At 25.3% G+C, this 15,500-nt stretch overlaps 1 long non-coding RNA gene across 1 annotated transcript; it reads left to right on the top strand.

The window, feature by feature from the left end:
• Positions 1–490: 490 nt before the first annotated feature.
• LOC136089482 (uncharacterized) lies at positions 491–5,233 on the top strand. Its single transcript, XR_010643096.1, has 4 exons — positions 491–697; positions 1,010–1,078; positions 1,900–2,029; positions 5,146–5,233. It is a non-coding gene; the product is annotated as an uncharacterized LOC136089482 (long non-coding RNA).
• The last annotated feature ends 10,267 nt before the right edge of the window (positions 5,234–15,500 follow it).

Raw genomic sequence — 15,500 nt, 5'->3', positions numbered from 1 at the left:
CCTAATTTTAGAGTTGGTGTTGTATATATAATTCTAACATTTATTATTTATCACATACTTTTGTTATGTATTTTTATTTATTTTAATATTATGTATATATACATATATATATATATATATATATATATATATATATATATATATATATATATATATATATATATATATATATATATATATAATATAATATAATATATATATATATATATATATATATATATATATATATATATATATATATATATATATATATGTATATATATGTGTGTATATGTATATATACATATATATATACATATAAACATATATATTTGTTTATAAATGTATATATATATATATATATATATATATATATATATATATATATATATATATATATATATATATATATAATATAAACATATATGTATACATAAATATATATATATATATAATTATATATATTTATATATATATGTAAATAAAACAAATGATACCTTTTTTTAGATGATCTATTACAATGACTTCACAATCTTGGGCTTAAGTTGCTTATTTTAAAAACAGATTGAAACAGAGGCAGTTGCTCTATGTTGTTGGGTAGAAGATGGTTGGTTATTTTTGTCAACTGGTGTTCATGCAATGAATGCTGCCTATAATAGTTTTCCAATTGATTATTCATGGAACAAGCTTAGAGTTAAAAGATTTAAAGTTACTGGAGGTCATTAAATTTTACAGTACTCATTGCTGTTTTAATTGTTTTATATGAATAAGAAAACTGTTATAGTTTTATATTAATGGTGAAGTACTATATCAAATAAACTTCTATAATTAACGGTGAAGTACTATATCAATTAAACATCTAATAAGTCTTATTTTTATTTTGGGATAAGTAAAATTTTGAATCTGTTTATTATATTATGATTGCCTAGATATATATCGTAATCTGTTTGCACTGGGTCTACATTTTAGTTTTTACATTTTTGTTTATATTTGTTTTACTAAATAATTACTTATAAGTATCTATTATTAGATAAAGAAGTAGGCGAAGGATTTAATTTTACGACTACAGAGGACTCCAAAAAAGAATGAAAGTAATTATGTTAGTGAATGATTGTGTTTCTCTTTGCATTTAACTTTTTATATGGTGAAGAATAAATAAAACTTGATATTTTTTTTTTTTTTTTTTTTTTTTAAATTAAGGTTTTACAATAAATTGTGTAGGCATAAACTGCCTGTCAACCTAATTATATAATACTTGACAATTACAGAGTTTGTATAACTAATAGAAAATAAAATGTGGATTAGTCATAGAGAAGCCATTCATTTTTTAGATGATTGTCTAGAAGCAGTTTAAACGTTTTTAAAGATAACGCTAATACAATGTGATTAGGAAGAGAGTTCCATTTATTTATTATTCTTAGAGAAAAAAAATTCATACGTAAATTTAATCGCGAAGATTGTTTTTTTAGTTTATATATATGACCACGAGTAATAAATTTACTATCTATTTCGAAAAGACTTCTGTCACTATTGTTGTTTTTGCACCATTTGTAGACGTTGATTAGGTCTGCACGAAGTAGCCTGTATTTTACAGTTGTCATATTTAATGCCAACAATCTTTGTTCATACGGTAGATCCTGTAATCCATTGATTCGTTTCGAAGCTCTTCTTAACACATTTTCTAGTTGCCGTTTGTCTTTGAGAAGTCCAGGGTTACAGATTGATCCACAGTATTCTAGGTGAGGGCGGACTAGTGCTGAAAATAGTTTTTTGAAGGATAATAAGTCTGGATATGATGTAAATGTTCTTTTTATTAATTATTTATTAATTAAATATTTTTTATTAGATATTAACTATTAGTCATATCTGATTTTAATAATACTGTTTAAATTTTTTTGACATGTGATAATTTGATTTTAGGTGTAAGTTTATTTAGTAAAGTTCTGGTGGATCAAAGATAGAAAAATGATATGGTTTTAACTGGTTTCCATCTTATGAACAAAGTATATTATATGATTTAAATTGATGGTTTATAGTTACAGTTATTCAAGTAAGTTTAATTTAGTTAATTTATGTATGGAATGGTGACTATTTTTAATTGTAAAATTTGACTTCCATAAAATGTATATGTCTATATTTATATATATATATATATATATATATATATATATATATATATATATATATATATATATATATATATATATATATATATATGTGTATATACGTATATATATATATATATATAAATATGTATACATAGATATATATATTATATATATATATAAATATATATATATATATATATATATATATATATATATATATATGTATATATATATATATATATATATTTATATATATATATACGTATATATATATGTGTATATACGTATATATATATATATATATATATATATGTATACATAGATATATATATATAAATATATATATATATATATATATATATATATGTATATATATATATATATATATATATATATATATATATATTTATATATATATATATACATGTATAGCATTAACATTTTTGATAAATTCAGAACTCTAACAATAAAAACAAAATTATTTACGCTGGAATCTACATAACTTCAAAAATTGTATGTTTTTTTTAAATTTGATTGTAATCTAGAAAAAAATATTTATAATTTTTTTTAAGTCATTGTAAAAGTAACTCTATTAAATGAAATGAGCTATTTTACAATTATTTTAGATTTCAAAATTGCCTATATATATTTTCAACAGGGTTAAGGTCTGGACTTTGTGGCGACCATTTAAGGATGTTAGCTTTACTTTTTTTTGAGGAACTGTTGTGTCGCTTTGCATGTGTGTTTAGGGTCGTTGTCATGGTGAAAAAAAAATTTGCGATCAATTTTTAAACGGATTGACATAAATTTTTTGAAAGCTAATCAACATACAACTTCCCTGTCATTATACATTCAACATTCACCAGTCGTCCCACACTATTTGAATCAAAACATCCCCGAGCCATAGGCAAACCATCTCCATGCTAGACTGTTTTTGTAAGATTTCTATCTAAGAGTGCATCACAAGGTCTGCACCAAACTTTTTGTCGTTTTTTAAGCCAAGTATTTGACATTTATTCTTAACAGTCCATAACACTAAGTTCCAAAATGCCTCACACTTGTTAATATGCAGTTTTGCAAATGCTAAAAGTTTTTCTTTGCTTATACGACTAATGAGGGGTTTACTTTTCTGGAGAAGGTTTATTTAAACCATCTAAATTATTAAACCACTTAAATTAAGTCTTCTCTGTACAGTTCGATAGGAAACATTTAATTTAAGATTTTCAACAATCTGCCTTTAGGTTATTGTTGAATTTTTTTTTTTTTATCAGTGCAATTAGGATATTGGTTATTGTTGAAGTCTTAATGGAGCGACCAAGTCTTTTCTGATTTTCAGCAGAACCAGTTGTTTCATACTTTATACACATCTTCCTAACACCACTTACTGATATTTGATATTTTTTATCACATTGCTTGTAGGTTAGGCCCTTTTTTCGATCAAAAGTGACCCGAGATCTGATGTCCAATGAATAATTTTGATGATAAACCATTATTATTATTTTAACTTTTTCTAAAAATAAATTTCAAAAAATATAGTTTAAAATGCTTATTGTTAATAACTTTAACAAAATATTTTTGATGTTAATACTTTTAAGTAAATTGTTGTTGACAAAGCATTATAATTCATAATAAAAATGTAGATGTTTCTTACTTTTGTCACATTTATTTTAGACAGAAAAACTGTAAGTTAGCAAAGCTCATTTAATAGAGTTACTTTTGCTTTGAGTTAAAAAGAGTTATAAATGTTTTTTTTTTCTCTCTGGAATCAAATTTAAAAAAAAACTTAAAACTTTTGCAGTTATATAGATTCTGACATAAATAATATTGTATATATATATATATATATATATATATATATATATATATATATATATATATATATATATATATATATATACATACAAAATTATTTTTGTATATATATATATATATACAAAATTATTTTTGTTTATAAATATATATATATACATATATATATATATATATATATATATATATATATATATATATATATATATATATATATATATATATATATATATATATATATATATATATATATATATATATATATTTATATATATATATATATACAAAATTATTTTTGTTTATAAATATATATATATACATATATATATATATATATATATATATATATATATATATATATATATATATATATATATATATATATATATATATATATATATATATATATATATATATATATATTTATATATATATATATCTTTATATATTTGTATATTTATATATATTTTTATCTTCAAGGGGAGCAAAAATTGTTTCGAATAACCGAAATTTTGAACAACTGCAGGTTCGCATAACTGCATTTCTGCATAACAGTATTTGCATGAGTTTGTTAAAGAAAATTTACAGGAAATAAAAATTGCTTTGAATAAGCAGAAAATTTTAATAAGTGCCATTTCGAATAACCGGGAGTTTACTGTATAATAAATAAAAAAATTTGTGTATATATATATATATAAAAATATATATATATATATATATATATATATATATATATATATATATATATATATATATATATATATATATATATATATATATATATATATACATATATATATATATGTATATATATAATTTATATATATATATATAATTTATATATATATATAATTTATATATATATATAATTTATATATATATATATATATATGTAATTTATTTATCTATATATTTTATATATAATAATAATAATCCATTTATTTAACCATAAAATATGAAAATTTACAAAAATATTTATAAACTCACATAAATAAGGTTAGGTGTCACTCATATAGTTAAAAACTAGTCAATGGAGTGATACCTGAACCTATAATTATAAATTATATATATGAATAAGTTATATATATATAATATATATATATATGTATTATATATATATATAATATATATATATATATATATATATTTACTTTTTAAATTTAATAATAATTATACTAATTTAATAACATTTTTTTTTTTACATTTGCTTTCAGGCTACTAATGGTACAAGTTTTGTTTTTTGATTTAGATTCTGTATCTCAATGATATCCTGCCCTATCGATACGATATCCTGTTAGTTGTATTTTTATATATTGCATAAATATATATGCAAACACTCACACACATAAATTTTAAAGAAAATATTTATATTTTTATATATATATATGTATAAATTGTATATGTTAAGCTTTTTTATATTTATCATTGTATATTACTGTTAGTATTAAAAATTGATTTTGGAAATATTGCGAGGGCAGAGTTCAACTTACAATTTAGTTTTATTTGCCAATTCAATATATATTATAGCAACGTTTAATTACGTTTAATAATATTTTGCGATATTTTATACAGCGCATTTAAGCGTTGATTCAACGTTATATTTCAACCTTTACTCGACGTCTTTGAGTCACGTTAAATCGACGTTTTACTAACAACGTTACAAATCCTTGCAAAATAGACTGCTTTAACAGCGTTTATGCAACGCTTTTTAGGTAACGTTTTTTCAACGCTAAGTTGCGACGTTTATTCAACGCTTTTTATGTAACGCTTTTTCAACGTTTAGCTGCGACGCTTTTGTAACGTCATTTAGTAACGTTTTTTCAACGTTACGCAATAACGTTTAATCAACGTCTATTAAACAACGTTACATATCTTTGCAAAATCGATTACTTTGTCAACGTTTCCGCAACATCTTTTGCGACCGGTTTTCAACGTTGATTCAACGTTGACATGTTTGCTGGGTATATATATATATATATATATATATATATATATATATATAAACAGAGCAATTATAAGTTAAAAGAAAATCACTTAAATTTTATATATATATTATTATTTATATATATTTTTATATATATATACAATTTTAAAATGTATTCTACAAAATGTTCCTCCAAAGAGGGCGAACTTATTACTGAAAATGCCACTTAACTCACGTTACACGGAAAATAAGGTAAAAAAATTGTTTCCACTTATAGGCCAGATTTTTGCGAATCATTACAGCGGTTTGTATCAAAAACTTTCACAATATGTTGAGAATTCTATACCAATTTTAAAAATTTATCAGAGGTGACCGGTTAAGGAAAATACGCTGGTTTTTTTGATACTATATACTTATGTATATAGTATCAAAACGTTGCGTATATACTTACGTATATGGTATCAAAACAGTCGGTCTGTTACATAATTTAGTGTTTTCCACAATTTAAAGTTGCGAAACCTTAACTAATACTCTTTAAGAAAAACGCCTTCAAATTAAAAAATTAAACAATCTGTAAAATTAAAATAAATTAATTTACCAATTATTTAACGTTATTTGAGTAATTTATAACTGACATAGGTCATATCAGTGTATGGTAGAACCATTTTTCTAGACATTACTAAGTTCAATGCAATTCGTTTTTAGTTACTGACACAAAATAATAACACTTCATCATGCTTTAAATTGACGAAAAAGTAAAGCTAAATTCTTGTTATATTTTTTATAACATGAACTTTAATTAATAAGATTAATATGAAGTGAACGTAAATTATTCATGAGTTATTAACTTTTTGGTATCCCCTTGATACATGTTTCTTTAAAAAACGGAAATTGTCTTTAAAACTTTAAATGCACACAACTAAATAAATTTATTATAAATAACTAAGCAATTGAGTGCAAATACGTTTCAAACAAAAAAAGTTAATCTACAATCAAACATGTGTATAACAAATTTAAAAGTAAATGTAAACTTTGATCTTGTATACTGCATTAATGCGTCATATGACAAACCTAAAATAAAAATTGTAACAGATAAGTAGACATAAAAGAAAAACAAACCAAATATTCAACAATATATTATTAAAAAAAATTACAAATTAAAAAATAAAAATTAAAAAAAAAAATCACTGAAGAAAAAGCGGCAACAAAAAAGTTATAAATATCTTCACTGGTAGAAGACATTTACAACCTTTTGATTGCTGTTTTTTCTTCGGTGTCTCCCAACACCCCGGTTTGGATGAGCCCTCCATTTAAAGGATGGCTCATCCATACCGCCATTACTTTGCCACTTATTGAAGGACCTCTCCGAGAGAGGCACTGGGTGTTGGGAGCGATGTCTTTGATATTGCTCTAATGTTAACAACTCTAAAATTACAAATAGAAGGATATAATAAAAATTAATAATATTTACAATTTTTTTTAATCAAAATATAAAGCATAACTTCACCATTTTCACAGGATGAAGAGGATGCTAAAAATAATAATAATAATAAAAAAGTAAATTAAAAAGAGTTACACTTATGAAAAATTTAATTTTAATAAAAATATGAGTAAAATGCAAACAGTTTAAAAATGTCATATTTATATTAAATAATTCTTTCACCTATTGCACATATTTCTCCATAAAAAATATATAAAATTTAAAACACAGCCCTACCAGTTATGCTTCTACCAGACTCTTAAGACAAAAAATATACCTCAGAATAATTGATAGAATTATATTTACATATAAATATATATATAACTATAATTTTTTTTACCTATTCCCCTCATTTCTTCCATGAAGTTGTCTAAAGTAAGAAAAAAGATAACTGAAGCTAAAACTGACAAAAACTAAACTAAAATTAACTATAAACTAAACCAAAACTATAAACTAAAATAAACTTTAAATTTTAATATCTGTACCTCAGACAAAAGACAAAAGTCGGTTATCCAGTTTTTTGTAAAAATGAAGTATGTATGAGACCTTTTTAGTTTTTTCAGTATCTACATAGGTATAAAGACTGTTGTCCTACGACAATGCGAAACAAAGTTTGGTCAATATAAATGGTCTTGTGTCCCCACAATGTTCAAAGAAAAAACTTTTATATATAACAGACTTTTATATATAAATTATATATAACTTTTATATATAAATTATACAATAATCTTATGACTTTAAAAAAATATATATATCAGCTAGATGTTTGAAAAAAAATTAACTTAGCAAATAATAATAAAAAAATTATTAAAAACATGCAATTCTAATATCTTTGTTGCAAACTTAAAAACTATTTCTTTAAAAAAAATTTTTTAGTAAACATTTTTCTAGATTCAGAAAATATATATATTTATATACATTCAAACTCAATAATATGAGTAATATCCATTTTTTTAAAGGTAGTCTTTTCAGCTTCTATAGCAACGCCCCACAACAACAGTGATTCCCTATCTTTTTAGCCAACTATATATTAAATTTTAGGTACCCAATAGCTTTTGCCGTCTAAAAGTTGTTAGCCATTAGCTATTCGTATTGCAATAAAACCGATTTTTATTGATTTCTCTTCTGAAAACTGTTGTAACGATATCTACATGGTACGACCCAAAATTTGAACAAAGCATTTATTCAAATAATTTGGAAAAGGTGTCCTAAAGATGTATTTGTTTGCAAAGAAGTTTTAGATATTTGTGCAGCTTCAGTTGTTATTTATGTCAATGATGGAATGTCTAGTTTTTCAAAAGTTTTTGAGATATTTAATCTCAAGTTTGTATATCTTGGTAATTATGATTTGTGTAAAATAATATTTTTTTTTTAAAATAACGTTGACGGTGGTTGTCCACCGTCAACGTTATTTTAAAAAGAAAATCTTCTGAAGCACTTAAAAAGGACAAAAAAATGATAAGCGGTGTTAAAAAGAGATTTATCAATAAAGAAAAGGATGTAGAAGGTGGCAAATCTAATTTTCCTTGAAAATATTAGAATAAATTACTATGTGTTTTTTAAATGCGTTTTTTACAGAATTATTTTTTTCGATATTGCGCAAAACTTAAAATGGATTTTCTTAAAAAGTATAAAAGCAATCAACTTGAAAATTTCAGGGAGTACTCCTTAACAATTACTTGAGGGACTGTAGCAAATTATACAAAAATAATGATATTATTATTAGTTTGGAATAGTTATCTTAAATAAAAAGTTGATTTTTATTTTGCTTCCATTGCTTTTGATCGCCATTTTTGATGTACAAATTTTTATTAAAAAATTCTGCTACAGTCCCTTTGTGTTTGAATAATAAAGATATTCTGAAATTTTTAGGCTCATTGAATGTATATTTTAGGAGTTATAAAAATTTTAAGAGTGAGATTATATTTTACTTGTTTTTTGCTGACTCAGCAAAGCAAAAAGTTTTTTGTAATTTTTTGGAGTGTATTTGTTGATAAAAATGGTTATTCTTTTCATTTAAAGTTATTTGGAAACATTTATTTTTAAAATGTAGAATTTATTTTTTTAACCATAGAGCCACCTTAATGTAAACATTTATTTAACAATTAAAGGTTTATCTTTTATAATTTTTTTATTTGAAATAAAAAGCGTTAATAAAAAAAATATGCCATGGTTTTAAAGTTGGTGCATTTTATATACAATTTTTTTGCGAAAATTGTTTACTTTTTTTGGTAAACTCGTTACGTAATGCCCAAGTTTAAATTGCGTGAAACAGCCGTGTTTGTGGGTATTGTAAACTACACTAATTATTTCTACTAATAATTGCATAACTTTATTATCACAGATTGTTTTTAATAGAGTTTATTCTTAAGTACGATAAGTTGACATATTTTGATGAGTTACATTAGTTCAACAAAATTTGTCTATCAATATTTAAGTTGTAATTTATCAATATTTGCCAATATGTTATTACATAACATTTTATAGAGAAAGATGATATTTACTGGTTATTCAACCTTCATCAATTCAATCATCCATCGCTAGTTATTTCTCTCCTTTAAATATATGACCCAATTGTAAAAAAAAGCTCTTGTAATTCCTTCTCCAGAAGCAGGTGCATTCAACAATCCTTCAATATCTATTATAGTTCCCTCTCCATAGCAGGTGCATTCAACAAAACTCAAAGAATTTAAATATTTTTCAAGTTTAAAAAACTTATTTTAAGAGGTATCTGCAATATATATCATATATACAACTAAAAAGAATAACTACATTTATATTAATCAGAGTAACAACGATGGTTCTGAACCTAATCTGATATCTTCATGGCTGAGTTTGAGTAAGGTAATATTCATCGTCTAGTTTTGACTTAAAACTAAATTTGAATGAAGAAAGTTTACCGACTCTTTCATTAATGCTTTTTGTCGTGCATTATTTACATTTCTTTTTACCTTTCTCTCCATGTCCCCTCATGGTCACATTATGCTACTATTATACTAATCTACTCATGCTACAGGCAAAAACACTTTCGTTTTGTACGTGAAAAAATTTCAATCTTACTTCGGCATTGTAGTCACCACGCTCGTAGTCACAACATCAAACAGTTCTTATACGCCATCTTAAACTATGTTGTTTTTTGTTCCGTATACTTTCAAAGCCGGATAATTCCGATGCAGCTCTATCAGTTTCTGATAAATAAAACAACTTAATATGTTGGTAAATTCCTGTGTTAGTTTGCAGCCAAATTAAAACAACTGCATCACATGACATTTTACAACTTTCTGAACAGGATAGTCTTTCAGTTGAATAATGGAAAATTTAGAGCCTTGAACTCCCTCTTCATTTATGAAGCTGGTATAGATACAAACCTGTGTTATATTGTTTTCTAGGATAATGAATAGCGGATCTTCATAAAACTACTCATAGATTTTTTCTTGTGCTTCTATGAAAGTGGCTATGCAACTAGTCAACTATGAAACTCTTACTGTTACCTCCAAATCAGGTTACAGTTCTAAAACTCAGTTTAATGGCTCTGACGTCGGCAGGTATTAAGGTTCTCTCGAACTCTGCGGTAGCTCTCAAAGAGGCTAATTCAATCAACAGTTGAAAATATCAAATTATTAACAGTGTCATCTTGTGTATGGATGGTATCCCTTGTTGAGGTCACATATGGAGCCCTACATTACGACTTTGGATTAATTAACGAGACAGAGACAACTATGAATTGTAATTGTAATATAATTGTAAACATCCCAAGTAATGAGCATAGCTCATTACATGGGATGTTTACAATTATATTACAAGCTCGTTGTTGGAATGCCCTTTCTAAGAATGAGTCAAGTTTTTTTTGAACTTAAATTACGCCGAAAATAAACCAAAATATTAAACATAAAAAACAATCCCTACCACCTAACTGTTTCAACAAATCTTTCACAAACATTTGTAGCCTGCAAAGTAACCTTCAATCAGTTGAATCTTACCTGTTGCAAAATTCACTAGACTTGCTTGCTCTTTGTGAGACTAATGTAAATTTGGCTAATCCTTCTTCAGATCTCAATATTGATGGATACCATTGTTTAATTTGCAAAGACTCTTATTGTCAAATGCTTAGCTTTAGACGTATAGTCAAGTCAAGCATTTGACAATTAGAGTCCTTTTACCCATTTAATTCACCTATTTGTTCAGATATTAAGTTTGAACCCCTTGACCATTCTTTTATGAGCTTCTACTTAGCACCTCTTCTCTCTATTATCTTCTCCTTTGTTTATTACCGCTCTACTTCTTCTGAAGACTACAATGTTTTATATGTAACTCCTAATCAAATTGACCATGTTTTTTGCTTTATCTTTCTGCTAATATTGTTGTTATTAGTAACTTTAATGGTCATCACACTGAATGGCTTGACTCTATTGCCATTAACCCTGCTGGCACTAAAGCTTATGATTTATGCATCTTTTAATCTTTTACTCAGATAATTAACTTTAAGACGAGCAACCTTAATCATTTACCTTCACTCCTTGATTTGTGTCTTTTTTCTGACCTTAGCTTGTGTTCAGTTTCTCCTTTTTCTCACTAGGGTGGTTCTGACCACCCAATGGTCTTTATAAATATTTTGTCTCATACTTCTTTTTCGGACTCACCCTATCATCACAGTACTTACTACTATCCTAAAGCTGACAGGAATTCTTGTTATGATTTTCTTTGTGATAGTCCGTGGGATAATGTCTTCTCTCTCTCTCCAACCGTAATCATTTTTTTCATCTTTTTCAAAAGAATAACTCTCTTGAGAACAAACAGCTATTTATTATTGCAAGAAATGTAAATAGTCTGATGCTAAGCTCAATTATTCTCAGTTCTCTCATTAAATCTTTCCACTTGTATCTTATCTCAGAAAGTAAGCTCTAGAGACTTTTGGAAAATCTTCAATAGCATCATTATTAAGGGTAGGCCTAGCATTCGAACTCTAATTCATGGGACATTTTATTTATTACCTCTCCCAAAAATAAGGCAGAACTATTTGGAAAAAACATTTCTTCTAATTCGAATCTTATGGCCATTTTCTTCCTTTCATTCCAATTAAACAGGTTAACCCAATATTAGACATTCAAATCACTTTCAATGCCACAGCCATTTCTCAATTAATCTTTTCTACGACTTGTGGTCCAGACAACATTCCTTTCATAATCTTACAAATATTTTTTTCTAGAACTCTCTTTAATTCTCTTTAAACTGTTTAATAAGTGCTTGGCTGAGGCTTGTTTTTCTCCCTGCTGGAAAATGGCATCTGTTGTTCGGATTTTCAAAAACTCCAAAGAACATTTAGAGCCCTCCATTTATCGTTCGATTAGTCTTCTCTTTGTTATTACTAAGGTCTTTGAGTCTTTAATCAAATAAATTGCTGTCAGACAATCAATACGGTTTTCGGTCCTCTAGCTCTACGGCAGACTAACTGCTGTAATAAAAAGATTTTATTGTGCATATTCATGTGACATATTCAAAGTTTTCGATAAAGTTGGCATGCTTGTCTTCTCTATAAGCTTGCTTCATATGGTGTACCTGGAAATATTTTTAATACTAACAAATTGTTTCTTTCTAACGCTTTAATAAAGCCATCTTCCAAGGCCAATACTCTTATTAATTTCCAATAACTTCTGAGGTACCTCAAGATCAATCCTTGGTCCTGTTTTGTTTCTGACGTACATTAATGATCTTGCTGAAAACCTTACATCTAAAGTGGCTCTATTTGCTGACAACTTAACTTTATACTCCTGTCTTGACAAAAAGTCTTCTGATTTTGATTGCTTTGAATAGGCAACCGATCATGAATTTGATCTCACTGCCGTAACAGATTAGGGCTTTTTGTGGCTTGTGAATTAACTCCAAAACCAAGTTATTTGTTGAAAATAACTATTGCAATACTGTCAACATTCCTATATTAATGAACAACAAACCTCTCGCTGAGTTGTCTTCCTTACGTCTTTTTGGATTATTGTTCACTTTTGACCTCTCATGGAATCCATTTATACAATCAATTGCAATAGTAACATCTGCTATGTTTGCTTCTCTTTATTGTGCTAGCTATTGTCTTACTCCTGATTCCATTTTGTATCTCTACAAGTCTCTTATTTATTCCTGTATGGAATAATGTCATGTTTTGGCTGGTTTTTCTAATGATGTTCTTTCTTCTCTAGGTAAGGTCCAAAAACGCATTGTAAACCTAGTTGGACCCGTTCTACTTGTCAAACTTGAGTCTCTCTCCCATCTTCATAAAGTTGCATTTTTTTAACTTTTCTACAAACACTATCATGGATGCTTCTCAAAAGAGCTATTATCTCTAGTTCTATTAATTAAAACTTATTCTCGCCTCACTCGCCATTCTCGCCTAAGTCATTCAGCAAAATCTCATTTTTATTTTTTTTACTACATCTATCCTTGCATGCTCTAAAAACTTTTATTTGTCTAGTTTTTTCTCATGCACTTCAATCTTTTGGAACTCTCTCTCATCTTCATGTTTTCCTGACTCATTCAACCAACAACTTTTCAAGTTTTCTGTAAACCGTTTTCTTGCTTTATAACTCTATTCTTTTTTTCTTCTAGTTACTCATAACTTAACAATGGTTGCTTGCAGCCTTGTTAGGAGTGAATCAGATTTAGAAGAAAAAAAGAAAGTTTAGTTCATAGTTTTTTAAATTAAAAACTTATCGGCTTAGTTAATGTAATTAATTCGGTAACATTTTTAAAATAATTAAAAGTAAAAGTAAATTTATAAAGTATCAAAGTCATACAAGTAAACTTAAAATGGCAGGTAAATAATAATAACTTATACGCAATCGTGAACCCAGTGTGAAGAAAAATGACATTTATTTTTTATATCTAATAGTACAGTTTTATAGATACATATGATATACATGTGTTATTTTATTGCCGTTGCAGATTTTATTATTACTTTTATTTACAGAACTAACGTTAATAAATATATAAGTGATCTTAAAACTTTATAATATAAGCAACTATTTATTCTAATATTCTGATTTATATAAAATAATTATCATTATAAATATATTTAAGCAATATATAAACTAAAAAGAAGCACTATATAAAAAAAGTTCATCTAAACTTTTTATAAAACGCAATTCCGTGGAATTGGAAGTTAGGAAAAAAAAACCTGATTAAATCTGGGTGGGGCCTCATGAGTACTTAGACCTCCTTAAACCTGCCTTAGATTTATATATATATATATATATATATATATATATATATATATATATATATATATATATATATATATATATATATATATATATATATATATATATATATATATATATATATATATATATATATATATATATATATATATATGTATAAATACATATAAACATATATATACATATATATATATATATATATATATATATATATATATATATATATATATATATATATATATATATATATATATATATATATATATATATATATATATATATGTTAGGTGATTTCACTAAAAAATGCAGCGTATAACTTTCTTAAAATATATTTTGATATAATAATATATTAACGATATTTTGCTAATATTATTATATCAAAATATATATAAAAATAGTTATAGACTGCCTTTTTTATTAAAATCAACTAACATATTTATAAACATATCTTATAACAAGAATATGACTTTTAAAGATATATATATATATAAATATATATATATAAATATATATATATATATATATATATATATATATAATATCCTTTCTGACAAGGGCTTTTTATGTTTTTAACAAATAAGCAGCAACTTGTTAAAATAAAAAATGAAACAGTACAAAGAGTGCATATGTAGTCAATGAGCTTGTCCTTCAGGTGTAAAGTCTGTACGATTTGCTTTAACAGTTTCTATAAATCAGCCTAGATGGTATTAGATGGCTATTGGATGAGTGTGCTTTAAAAAAAACATCCCTAAAATGGCAATTGAAATGTCAAAAGTAGGATATGGCACTCAATTAAGACGTTCTTAGAATTTAGGATTAGATGGGTACTTGTGAATTACACAGGCAATGGTACTCTAATTGGTTTGTATCTTGTTTTTTTAAAAATTCACAATCACTAAAAAATGTGGAGCCTGATATGATGTCAACATGGATAAGAAAGCTTAAAGTAATGAAAGCGATATATATGTATATATATATACATACATAAATAA

This window comes from Hydra vulgaris, chromosome 13 (assembly GCF_038396675.1).
Source record: "Hydra vulgaris chromosome 13, alternate assembly HydraT2T_AEP".
In the NCBI taxonomy this organism is placed as follows: domain Eukaryota; kingdom Metazoa; phylum Cnidaria; class Hydrozoa; order Anthoathecata; family Hydridae; genus Hydra; species Hydra vulgaris.
The sequence above is the reverse complement of the archived record's forward strand: the minus strand, read 5'-3'. Positions and strand labels throughout refer to the sequence as shown.